This window comes from Eumetopias jubatus, unplaced genomic scaffold (assembly GCF_037043125.1).
Source record: "Eumetopias jubatus isolate StellerSeaLion01/CBP00866 unplaced genomic scaffold, mEumJub1_p1.0 scaffold_14, whole genome shotgun sequence".
In the NCBI taxonomy this organism is placed as follows: domain Eukaryota; kingdom Metazoa; phylum Chordata; class Mammalia; order Carnivora; family Otariidae; genus Eumetopias; species Eumetopias jubatus.
The window spans coordinates 59,281,963-59,295,857 of record NW_028274820.1 but is presented as its reverse complement, the minus strand read 5'-3'; the positions used below and the strand labels follow the sequence as shown (position 1 = coordinate 59,295,857).

The 13,895-nt window shown below is 43.7% G+C and overlaps 1 protein-coding gene across 2 annotated transcripts in view; it reads right to left on the bottom strand.

The window, feature by feature from the left end:
- SNX10 (sorting nexin 10) overlaps positions 1-13,895 on the bottom strand; it is a 66,924-nt gene that overhangs the window by 33,161 nt on the left and 19,868 nt on the right. The gene's annotated exons all lie outside the window — the stretch shown is intronic.

Here is a 13,895-nt window from a genome sequence, read left to right as displayed (position 1 = left end):
TCCCAATGCAGTGTTTTTAAAAAATAGATCAAATAAAATGGAAACCTAAATGTCCATCAGTAGATTAGAAAAAATGAATGATGGTACTGCTGTGTAACAGACCAGCTTATACCACTACAAATTAGGTTATAGAAGAATATTAAATGATAGGGACTGTTCAAGAAGTATTGTCAAGTGATTTTTCTAAGTATGTTTTTCTTTTTTTCTTTTTTAAAGATTTTATTTATTTGTTTGTCAGAGAGAGAGAGAGAGAGAGAGAATGAGCAGGGGAAGCGGCAGAGGCAGAAGGAGAGGCAGGCTCCCTGTGAACAAGGAGCCTGATGCGGGACTCGATCCCAGGACCGTGGGATCACCACCCGAGCTGATGGCAGATGCTTAACCAACTGAGCCACCCAGGTGTCCCATTATGTTTCTATTTCTTTACTTATTTACTTGAGAACTGGAGCCTACACATAGCAAGTTAGCGGTGGTCATTTCTAATCGCTTTTTTCTGTATTTTTCTAAAAGTTTACAATGCATTTGTTACTTTTAAAGTCTGAAAAGGCTATGTTATTTTTTTAAAAAGTAAAACCCTATGTGCTCAGTTACTTTTATATTCCCCCTTCCAAGAAAACAAACAACTACATTAATTTTACTGTCTTACTTCCTTCTCCAATGTTCAGCAATTTTTCTATATAAATGAAAAATTACTGACTTCTTACTTTCATCTCATAAAGATATGCCGTCAGTGAGGTTGTTTTAGAGTCAAAGTTTAATTCCGTACCAGTTTTTCTCATATCTGTTCTCAGTACCACCTATGTCCTTCCCGCTGCATTGGGCAGATCTGGGAGTGGGGCCATGGCCTCCCCAAATCTCCTCTAGGCGGAAACTGTCAGCCAAGGTCCTGCTGGAGGGGCATCTCTACAGGTAGCCCTACTCTGTATCACGAGGCGGGGGGGGATGGTGAGGCGGGGGGACCGTTCCTAGACACAGGTGATGGCATCCGTGATAAGCATCAGATGCCAGTGAAGTCAGTCCACAGGTTAGTCAGGCCCCTGAGGCACAGCCTGGCACCGAAGGAAGGGCTGGCACTCCCTCCCATATTTGGCCCAGGATGCACTGGGAGACTTGCCAGTTCCCTGGGACCTGAAGTTGGGAAATGATGAAAGAGAAAGGGAGGGGTAATGACATCACAGCTGGAGTTCTGAGGGACCAGAGCTTGCACTTAAACAGAAGCCACGATGAAGATAAAAGTTCTCATAAGAGGGGGCGCCTGGGTGGCTCAGTCGGTTGAGCCTCTGCCTTCGGCTCAGGTCACGGTCCCGGGGTCCTGGGATCGAGCCCTATGTCGGGCTCCCTGCTCAGTGGGGAGCCTGCTTCTCCCTCTCCCCACTCGTGCTCTCTTTCACTATCTCTCTCTTTCTGAAATAAATAAAAATCTTCAAAAAGTTCTCATGAGATATTAAAGAAACTGGCCACCAGAAAAGCTGAATTATGGAGCTGGCTTCAGCTGCTGACATCCACAGAGCCGCCTGGAGCCAGTACCCAGACTGGCCAGTGGCTTAAGGCTGCAGCGTCTCCTGACTTCCCACGCACCCCTTTCCTCAAGGTAGCTTGAGGTAGATCCCAATGTGGGCAATCAAAAGAGCGCATCCAAAAAGAAAAAGGAAAACAAGCTGTATCCTTGAGAGAGCACGGCTGTTCCACCTCAGTCCAGTTTCCATGTTTTCGTACAGCTTGTGCAGAACCCCCTGTAAAGCCCGCCCAAGGTCTTCCTCAGTCTGATCTTAGAACTTAAAAAGGACAAACTAAGGGGAGCCTGGGTGGCTCAGTCAGTTAAGCATCCAATTCTTGATCTCAGTTCAGGTCTTGATCTCAGAATCATGAGTTCAAGCCCCACATTGGGCCCCAGGCTGGGTGTGGAGCCTACCTAAAAAAAAAAAAAAGACAAACCAAAATGGAAAAACTAGAAGAAATCTGAAGTTCAGTTAAAGTTGGAAGCACAAATAAAATTATCATTTAAGTTTTCCACCATTTATCACAAAAGAAAAAAATTAAAGAGGAGAACACATGCCTTTTTAAGGTTTATTAGCAGTCAAAAACTACTGGTTCATAGTCCAAAAAACAATGAAACCACTAACATGCTAACCTCAACAACATATGGGTTCCATTAATGGTGGAGAAGATGACGTCAGGCCAAATTGGGGGGTTTAAAATTCAGGAACAAAAAAAATACATCAAATTTTAATCTCACAACTATTTAGGTAGTATTTAGGAAAAGGACTACCTTAGACTTAGCCACTCTGGACACATAGGCATGTATGTTGTGGGTCTGACCTCTACTTCCCATCATATACACACTAAGGACAGCCCCTGAGGGATAGCGGGGCGGCGGGGGGGGTGGGGTGCGGAGAACATGACCAGAAGAAAGAGAATTGAAGAAAAGAAGCCATAAAAAGCAGATGTAAGACAGAAAAGCTGACACCAGAGCAGACACACAGGTAATACTAGACTTCCTAACTTGTGACATCCTCTCTCCCCAAAACCACCCTACCCTCCCAGATCAAACCCAAGAACATTTTTCACATTATCTCAATGGTCTCCTTCCTTTTTTATGCTATTAAGGTTCTCCTACCTAGTAATGTGTCTGGGCTACTCCTTTTCCTCTTCTAGAAAAGCAGATAAATCTTGAGGTTGGGGGAAGGGTATTAGTAATTTAAATATTAGTGTGAATTCATCCAATCAGATTGCATTCCTAGTAACCAAAGGCTATCTACAACTATTCCCTCCCTTCCCCCACCCCCATCACCACACAGCTTTTGGATTAGGATGGAAAAGAGGGGAAACCATTGGTACTTGGGGGTGTGGGGTTCTTTGGAGGTCAATGTATCCCTCAGTGCCCTGCCACAGAATCATGAAGGACATGAGAACACAGCCCCCTGAAGAACAGCAGGAAATGCCCTGCTCTTCTTTCCTGCCAACAACTGGGAAGATTTTTTTCAATTTACTCTAGCCCTTCACCCGGTAAGGGGGCTTTGCAGAAGTTCTACCACAACTTCCCATCAAAATACTACCTGAACAATAGCATCAAAAGGGTAAAATACCTAGGATTAAATTAACAAAAGAAGTACAAAGCATATACTCTGAAAATTACCGAAGATCACTGAAAGAAATTAGAGAAGATCTAAATAAATGGAAAAACATTCCATGTTCATGGACTGGAAGACAACATTGTTAGGACAGCAATTCTGCTCAAACTGATCTATAGATTCAATGCAATCTTTAACAGAATCTCAGCTGACTTCTCTGTACAAACTGAGATTCTAAAACTCCTCTCTAATTGCAGGGGACCCAGATTAGTCAAAACAAGCCTGAAAAAGAACATAGTAGGAAGACTTCCACTTCCTGATTTCAAAACTTACTACAAAGCAACAGTACTTAAGACAGTGTGCAAGTGGCACAAGGATAAACAAACAGATTAACAGCATAGAATTAACAGTCCAGAAATAAATCCATACCTTTATGGTCAACTGATTTTCAACAGGGTGCCAAAACAATTCAGTGGGGGAAAAAAGTCTTCAACAAATGGTTCTGGGACAAGTGGATAACCACAAGCAAAAGAATAAAGTTAGAGGTCTACCTACTTTATACCATCTATAGAAATTAACTTGAAATGGATCAAAGAGGAGCACCTGGGTGGCTCAGATGGTTAAGCGGCTGCCTTCGGCTCAGGTCATGATCCCAGGGTCCTGGGATCGAGCCCCACGTCTGGCTCCTGGCTCAGCGGGGAGCCTGCTTCTCCCTCTCCCTCTGCCCCTACTCATTCTCTCTCTCTCTCCTCTCTCTGTATCTCTGTGTCTCAAATGAATAAATAAAAAATCCTTAAAAAAAAAAGAAATGGATCAAAGACGTAAATGTAAGAAGAAAACACAGAGGTAAATCTTCATGGCCCAGGATTTAGCAAAGGATTCTTAGATATACCAAAAGCATGAGCAACAAAAGAAAAAAAGTCTTTAGACTTCATGAAAATTAAAACTTTCTGTGCTTCAAAGGGCACCATCAAGAAAGTGAAAAGACAATGCACAGAATGGGAGAAAATATTTGCAAATCATGTATCTGATAAGGGACTTGTAGCTAGAATATATAAAGAGCTCATCCAACTCAGTAATAAAAAAAAATTTAAGGACATAACATATAACATGGTGACTATGGTTGATAATACTGTATTGTATAATTGAAATTTTTAAAAGAGTAAAATATTCTCACCAAAAAAAAAAAGAAATAGGGTAAAAGGAAGGTGATGGATGCATTAAGAAACTTGATGGGGGAATCCTTTTACAATGGATATGTAGGATGTATATTATCAAATCTTCACATCGTACATTTTAAATATCTTACAATTTTATTGGTCAACTATGCCTCAATAAAGCTGGAAAAAATAAAATAAATGTATATATTAGATATATAAATATAATAATAAAAAGATCATTGATAACTAATAAAGATAACAGATAACTGACAACTCATTTCAAAAACAGGCAAAGGATCCTCCATAGACATTCCTCCAGGGAAAATAGAGAAACGGCCAATAAGTACATGAAAAGATGTTCAATATCATGAGTCATGAGAGGAAAGCAAATCAAAACCACAGTGAGACACCACTTCACTCCCATTAGGCTGGCTAGAATCATAAAGTCCGATAATAACAAATTTGGGCAAGGATATAGAGAAATTGGAACCCTCATACACTGCTGGTGGATTCGTAAAGTTGTGCGGCCACCTCATCTAACAATCCGGCATCTTCTCAAACCATTAAACATAGACTCACCATTTGACCCAGCAATTCTCCTAAGTGTACACCCAAAAGAAAGGAAAATTTCCACAGAGAAACTAATATATAAATATCAGCATTATTCATAATAGCCAAAAGGTGGAAATAACCCAAATGTCCATCAATGGATGAATGGATAAACAAACTGTGGTACATCCATACAACGGAATGTTATTTGACAATAAAAAGGAATGAAGTATTGATACAGGCTACAACTTGGATGAACCTTGAAAACATGTTAGAAATGATCCACAAATTAGTCCACATATTACACAAGACCATTCACATGAAAGTCCAGAATCAGGAACTCTTTTATAAAAATAGAAAATAAATTACTGGTTGCTTATGGTTACTGGGTGGGGTGGGTAGAAAGTAGAGGGGTGGAGTTTAGGGGTTCAGGGAAGTGATAGCTAAAGGGCAATGAAATCAGATAATAAAAACTTTCTAAAATTGACTGTGGCTGGGACACCTGGGTGGCTCAGTGGTTTAAGCTGTCTGCCTTTGGCTCAGGTCATGGTCCCAGGGTCCTAGGATCATGTCCCGCATCAGGCTCCTTTGCTCAGCCGGAAGGCCTGCTTCTCCCTCTCCCTCTGCCTGCCGCTCCCCTTGCTTGTGCTCTCAATATCTCTCTCTCTCTCTCTCTGATAAAATAAATAAAATCTTTAAAAATTTTTTTAAAATTAAAAAAAATAAAATGGTGGTGATGGTTGTGTATATCTGCAAATATACTAAAACCAGTGAATAGTACACTTAATTGGGTAAGTTGTGTAGTATGTAGATATTTCAATAAAGCTGTTTTTTTTTTTTAAGTGTTACCTGAAACTCTGAGCTTGACCCATTTTATTCATGGCCCCAGTGTCCCTCATCCCGCAAACTACAATGTCTGCCAAGCTGAACGCCCTCCAGGCATCATTCACCCCCGGGGTTCTCTCATCCCTACTCGGCTCTGACCCCAGCCTTGCTCTCCCATCCCCTCTTGCAACCCTTCCTCCCACTATGCCTTGGGAACCCTCCTCCTAGAGCCAGCAAGTGCCCCACACTCACACCCATCTCAACAGCTCTATCTTGGCTACGCCCTGGCTTCTCCACTCTTCCCTTCCCTTGTGACCCTTACAAGTCCAAGCTGCTCATGTCCTCAGCACTTCCATTTCTTTTTTTTTTTTAAGATTTTATTTATTTATTTATAAGAGACAGAGAGAGAGAGAGACAGAGGGAGAAGCAGGCTCCCCACTGAGCAGGGAGCCCGATGCGGGACTCGATCCCAGGACCCCAGGATCATGACCTGAGCGAAAGGCAGATGCTTAACCATCTGAGCCACCCAGGCGCCCTCAGCACTTCCATTTCTAAGGACCAGGAGAAAACCAAAGTCTCCTGGTCGCTACAGTCTCCAGACAATAACCTACCAACAAGCACCTGTAACCTAGGAATTCGTGACCAACTCCCTCCTCCTCACTTCTTGGAATGCCTTCCTTCTCTCCGGTTTCCTGCTTCTCCTTTCCACATTTTTAGGAACCTCCTCTGTGTTCTTTCCCACTTTTTCCGGATCCATCCAAGAAGGACCTCATTCATGGGTAATGACCTACCATGCCCTGGCCTTGCCGTAGGCTGTTCGTTCCTGTGACCTAATCTCTTACCAACAAGTGCTCACTCTGTGACCAGATCCCAATCCAGGAACTGCTCTTTAAAATGGAAAACTAGAAGTCTCCTCTGATTACCACAGCCCACCCTTCCTTTTCTCACTTCCTCATTCTTACCCAATTTGCTCTTCCACTCGATGAAAAACCACCAGAACTTTGATCCTACCCTTCCTATTCTCCCTCTAGACTTCACTTCTTTGAACCTTTCAAAAACTCTACCTCCAGCACCCCTCATTTCCTGTTCCACTGACACACTTCTAACTGTCAACCTCCAAACACAGATCAACTTAACCTGTCACCTCCATTTCTTCTTGCCTCACCTACCACTGAAGAAAAATCCCATCGTTTCTGTGACTGGTTCCATCACCAGGTTATGAGTTCCAGCTTTGGCGGAGTTCTACAGGGTTCAGGAATCTTCCACTCATGCCATCATCTTCAGACCTTCACCTCTCACCTCCAGCCACCTACTTCCTCCCAGTCTGCTACCCCTCTGTCATCTGATAACTCTTACCTCCTACTTCATCAAAACAGTAAGACCACCAGGTTTACATTCTTCCTCTTGGTTCTCTGCCCCCTTGAAATCTACCCATATATTCATCCACTTCCCTCAGTCTCAAAGAAAAGGATCACACTCTCCTGTCTTCATGATCTTATTTCTCCTACCTCCTCCAAGACATTGGTTCAATTGCCCCTCACCCTTACTAACTCCAACTGCTTCCTTCCCCAACAAACAAGCTCAACTTCCTCTCATTCCAGTGTAAACAGGCAACCCTGCTTAATTCATTCAACCTATTAAGGACCAGGCCCTGCCGCAGACATCAGAGATGGGGCAATGAACGAGACACCAGGTCCCCCGTTTCACTGACATCATGGTGGGAAGAGACAGGAAACAAACATGTGAGCAAATAAATAGACAAGGTAATGAGCAAGCATAATGAAGAAAACAACAGAATGATGTAATCAAGAGTGACTACAGGTCTTTGGTGGGGACTACTTCACATTCAGGTGATCAGGGAAGGCTTCTATGAGGAAGTGACATTTGAACTGAAACCTGAGAAGCAAGAGAGAGCCAGTGACAAGGCAGTCTTGGGAAAGCGCACTCCATGGTGAGGCTCACAACTGGGGGAATGGGTTTTCTCCCTTCCTCTGCACTGATACCCCCAGGGCTGGCCCTGGAGTACACAGTGAATAGTATGCCTGGTGGCGGACACGAGTAGTTTCTCTGGTGAGGCACTGCACATGGCTTCTCGGCAGAAGCCACAGACTCACTGTCACCTTCCACTTGAATCAGGAGAGTTCCCCAATGGGCTACTGGCAGCCCTCCTCTCTTCCACTCTGCACTCATTCTGTTTAGGCTATCACTCCCATATCACATGCAAAGGAATCCAGAATCAGAACTGCCTTTGAAGGCAGCCTGGCCACCTCCCAGTGGACATTTCCATCCAGACATCCGTCGGCACCTCTAACTTACTGTATCCAATCCAGGCTGGCTGTCACATGACACCTTTTCCCTGTGCGCTTCTGGGGCCTTGCCAATTCTCCCACCTCCTATGTTGCCCATTTTAATAATTAATCGTGTCAACATCCACACAGTACCTCAAACGGGAATCCCAGAAACTGTCTTTGATTCCTTCCTTTCCCTCACTTTCCAAATCCAATTGGTCAACAAGCCTGGCCAAGCCTCTCTCTGAAGGCCTCCTAAATCCACTCCCTTCTCTTGGCCTCCAATGTCACTGGACTAGTTCAGGATCTCATCATTTCTCTCCTGAACTCTAGCTGGAATAACGTAGATTCCCAGGGCCCAACACACTTAGCAGATGCTCAGTAAATGATTTTTGAATAAACAAACGAGAGGGAACATGCATGAATGAATAAAATGATTGAACAAATGAGTGAGTAAGAAAATCATTGAATAAATAAAAGAAGAAATGCATGCTATGTACAAAGAAAACTAAGGAATATATAGTTTAATGGAGGAGATGCAACCAAGCAAGTACAGGGCATCAGGTGATAAACAGAATGTTGGGGGCTGTGGTGCCGGGGGTGGAGGGGAGATGGAAACTAACACTCATCGAGTCTTCCGGTTGTCAAGTACTAAACCAGGCATTTCACACACAGTTCACACATGACTCACCCAGAAACTATATGATATACTGTGCTTCTGATGAGGAAAATGACATTCAAAGGAGTTAAATAACCATCTAAAGTCACCCAACTCACACGTGGCAGGGTTCAGATTCAAACCTAGGTCTGCAGGCCCCAAATCCCATCATGGTTAACATTCATAGGCTTACAGGATAGACTGGACCTCAAAAGATGATAATAATAATAGCCAAAACACAGAGTACTTCTGACAGAGTCACCATTCTAAGAACTTTGCATACATCCTCAAAAAAATCCTATGAGGGGCGCCTGGGCGGCTCAGTCAGTTAAGCGTCTGCCTTTGGCTCAGGTCATGATCCCAGAGTCCTGGGATCGAGTCCCATGTCGGGCTCCCTGCTCAGCAGGGAGTCTGCTTCTCCCTCTCCCTCTGCCCCTCCCCTGGCTCCTGCTCTCTCTCCCTCGCTCACTCTCTTTCTCAAATAAATAAAGTCTTTAAAGAAAAAAATCCTATGAGGTAAGCATGAATGTGATCCCCATTTTACAGTTAAGAAAACAGAGACACCAAGAAATTAACAAGTAATTTGTCAAAGGTCATAAAGCTACTAAGTGACAGAATTGGGATCTGAACCCAGTCTGGCTCCAGTGTCTGTGTTGGCCGTCCCATTAACCTTCCGTGCCTTCATGACGGAGGCAAGATGGCAGAGGGTGGTTCCAAGTGGAGAGAAGTATAACAGGCCGTGAGGCCCAAAGGTGGGAACAGGAAGTGGTTCACTGTGACTGGGACTGAGGGGGTGGTCGAAAGTAAAGCCCCAGAGGAAAGATAGGGTCAGACACGCAGCTTCCTGTTACCTGGTCCAGGGCCACTGGCCTGTCTTGTTTGATATGTAAAGTGCCTCCATCTTTCACAAGGTAGTGAACAGTTAGAGGAGAACGTTCACTCTGTTTTCTTAACCAACGTATTTAGTTCTCCTGAATTGGAAGGTGGAAAAGCTAAAAGGCAAAGGAATCACTGGTGTTGTCACAGTCTTACTGTGAACTAGCTGGTACACCTCCCCCACACTCCATGGAAATAAGTATCGGCACCCTAACCCACTGGCACGTATTTTTGATACAGTATTAGTTTGAAAAGATTATACATATTTTTTAAATCTCTCTCTTTTCTTTTGTTTTTTAGAGAGAGAGAGAGAGAGCAGGTGAGTGTGGGGAGGGACAGAGGAAGAGAGAGAATTCTTAAGCAGGCTCCACACCCAGCGCGAGTGAGACATGGGGCTCAATCTCACAACCCTGAGATCATGATCTGAGCCGAAAACAAGAGTTGGACGCTGAACTGACTGAGCCACCCAGGCACCCCAAAATCTCTAATTTTGTTTCATAATACTTCAAATGTGAGCCAATAAATTGCCATCTTTATGCCTCACTACTGTGGAGTTATACACAAGTCAGTCAGATCTAAATTTTTCTTAGGAAAACTTCCATAGAAACAAATTAAAAGGCAGACCCCAAAGCTCACCTCTTGCTCTAACATGGCTTTGGGAAGGAAAAGGAGAACAGGACTCACAAGCCATCCAAACAAGCCCTTAAGTCATTCTGATTCAGACTCCTCATCAGTCATTGGAAAAGATCATCTCGGAGGAAACTGAAAGTGCTACTCTGGTTCCTTCCTTCATGAGAATCTAGGAGGTTAAACAATAATCACTTCAGCCTCAAGGCCTCCCAACTTGTAGGAGACCAACGTGGTCATTCCTCACGGTCAAGGGGAGAGACCTAAGGACTAAGTGAAAGAACCCAATGAAATGTCCTCTGACCTCCAAAAGTAAATATTCTAAAGGGCTTGTTTGGCTCCATGGGAAAGGGGCAGGATCAGATCACCCAGTGCCCTCTGCCATGGGGGTGCCAAGCAGGGAGAAGATGGGAGATAAAGCAGAGTGACGTGAGCAATGCATCAGACAGAAATAACCTCTGCCCTAAGCCTCGTCAGAGCCCCATGTAAATCTGGTAAGTTACAAGTAAACAATTAAAGTGACTTGTTCAGCCCCTTATTCAGCCCCTTAACGTAAGTTGTTGCTGAACACAGAGAAGTAGAGGACAGCGAAGTCACTAGGGTGCCCAGCGCTCAGCTGGCCTCACTTATTACTCCCGGTACGTGATTCATTCCCTGCCCCGGCATAACCTGGACCAGCTGTCACTGCTGGATCCGTGACCTCATGGGTCTGAGGTCCACCTGGAAAGGAGCCTTGGCCCGGGGAGTCTGGCTAGGAAAGGACTCAGGGGCAAGACCTCACAAAACTGACCAAATTAAAGCCAGAGGGAGTGTTTTTCAGACAACACTAATCTTGTGATCTTGTCAGCTATTTCAAGTCCAAAGATTAACAAAATACTAGAAGGGCAAACAGATGCAGGTGGTTGGGGAGTGGGAAAGAAAACCCAGACTGGCTTTGTTCTAGGAGCAGACTTGACAGATTCAAGTTCTCCGGGAATACATCTGGATTGAAGCAAAAGTCAAGATTTCAACACGGCTAAATTGTTACCTTCATACATTTGAAAAGGGTAAGCTCGCTGGGAAAATCATCTTGTCCATTAACTAGCTCTGTCCCATGGCTCTGGGCTGGATACTGCTCTGCCTGCCTCATGGTCACATAAGACGCAACTCTATGTGAGTCAGAGCAGTGCTCACACCTCGAGCCTGACCTGAATACAGGCTTACTGACTCCGAAGTCTAGAACTCACACCTCCTTCAACCCAGCGTCCCCACTTCTAAGAAGGGATCCCTAAGAAAGATGAGCACCCAGGTGCAAAGCCACATCTATGAGGCTGCTCACCTGCGGCCATGTTTATAACTAGAGAAACTGAGACAACCTGAACGCCCACTAGTAAGGGAACAATTAAAGTAAGACACATTCGTGGAATACCTTGCAGTTGTTCAAAAGGGGGGGGGGCGGGCAGAAGAAGTACTATCCATGATGCACAAAGTGGGAACAACTTGCAGAACAATATGTGGTGTGATTCCATTGTTGGAGTATGTACATTGTCCAAAAGAAAATGAAAGGCCCAAAATGGAGTCAAGTATGCTAGACCACGCCACCAAACCAGGGCTTCATACCTAACCTAAATGCGGTTTGAATCTCCCTCAGAAATGAAGTCTTTATGGGTCAGTCAGGAATTTTCCGGTCAGCACCAATAAGATAATCTGTCACATGGGCCCTCACTCCCCCCACCAAAAGGAAGGTGAGGTAATCTTCATGGTCATACCCCCTACTCTTCCCAAGGGAAAACAACCTTGCCTGAAGATTTTGTTTGTTTTTTTTTTTTTTTTGCTGATAACTTCCCTGTCCCATCCTCCTTCCTATAAAAACCTTCTACTTTGTACAGTTCCTGAGAGCATCTCTCTACTTGCTAGATGGGATGCTGACCAGTTGAATTTTGTTTTTTAACAACATACATGTGTATACATTTATATGCACTGAAAAAGATTCCAGAACATGTGTGCCAAAGTGAATGCAACTGAAGTGTATGGCGGGGGGCACTTCCTTTTTTCTGCTTTAGACACTCCTGGATTACCAACAACTCTTATTTTTTAAAGTACATTACTTTTGTGATTTGAAAATACAGATAAAAATAAATGCGTAAATACACAGAGCATATACAAATATGTAAAATAAACTGGAGCCCCCAGACATCTTTATTCCTCCTCTGCTGAATCAGGAAAAGCCAATTACTAGGAAAGGAAACGAAGCCTGGGGAAGAGACCACTACCCTTCCTCCCCCCAGCAGTGTTTTGACATTTCTCCCTCCCCTGGCCAACACATCAGGCTGTATTTGTATCCAGTTCTGATCCATCAAAAACCACACTTAATTTTTGAGGCAGGATTCACATTAGCAGACAAATAAAACAGGAACCTTGGAGCAAATGCAGCGGGGGTCTGGAAGCCAGTTCAGCCCGGCCCAGACAGGCCCCATCAAAGTCGGTGGCAGTATCAGGCACTGACAGCCAGCAGCATCGTTGGCCAAAGGTCCCCTGGATATGTCTTTCCAACTCCACCCATATTGTCTACACCCACTTTTGAATACATTATTTACATCGAATTCATCCTTCCCTTGCATCTGAATGGATGGGAAGCAGTTCCCAAAGAGTTTTAAGGCAGCAAATCATGGTTGACCTGAAGACACAAAAGCTATTAACACAGGAATTGTGATACAGAGAGGGTCAGAAGGAGGAAGAAGCAAAAATGTTATTTTAAGTATAAACTCCTAATACTCATCCGCATCTTTAATTTTTGGTTAATATACACTAGTGCTCCTTAAGAGCCGTACTGTAAAACCAAGGCTTATAATGATCAGGAAACTAATCCAGAAGGACATCACTGCAATATCCACTTCCACTGACTTAGTGGATAAATGTAAATTCAACAAGCTTCCCCATGCCCTTCAGAGGCCATGGACATTTTTCATAAGCCTTTCTCCTGACTGGGTAAGTCTAATCAATCTTCTGACATGTATCTATCCTGCTGACACAGTGGTTTGATAATCTTCGATAACTAGCTCAAAAGGCATGGAAGTGTTTAGAGCTCAGATTTGGAGCCATTCACATCTGGGTTCAAATCCCAACTATGCAACTCATGGCTGTGTGAACTTGGACAAGTGACCTAACTTCTCTGGTCCTCCGTTTTCTTGCAGGGGGAATATAGGATTCTTAATAGTGCCTGTTTCGTAGGATGAGGATTAAATCAGATAATGTAATGTACTTAAAGCACTTACCAAGTGTGCAATAAAAATTAAGTGTGACCACTGGCTGAATCTTTGGTACCTTTTCCTTCAAAATCTAAGAACAATGAAAGATGCAAAAAATTATTGTTGCAGTAAAAAGCTGGACTGTATACATATACCTGTGTATGTATGTATATGTCCCAGAGCAGAGAGAGAAAAGCAAAACTTGCCATTCTCAAAGGATGCACAGGAACCACTACACCTTTAGCTATAAAAAATATCCATGCAAAACTACACTGTAGCAAAAATCACTGGGCAAACACAATATGGTATTGGTACAGAAAATAAGCATTAGCCTGGCTACTCAAGATTGACTGCCATGAGAAATAGAAATGTAGGAGATGTGATCTAACAATACTGGGTCTTAAAGTCTCAGCACATTACAGTTGCTTCCAAGGCAGCCCCATTCTGAATTTGACTTCACAGCAGTACGGCTTTGTATGAGCCTGCCCCACGTCCTAGATGCCAAGGACACTTGGCCTCGTTGAAGACCATCAATAAATCTCCCCTTAGACTTCCATTTTCCAAGTTAAGTATCCTCAGATATTTAGTGGCTCTTGCTAACCAGGGGAAAAAAAAAT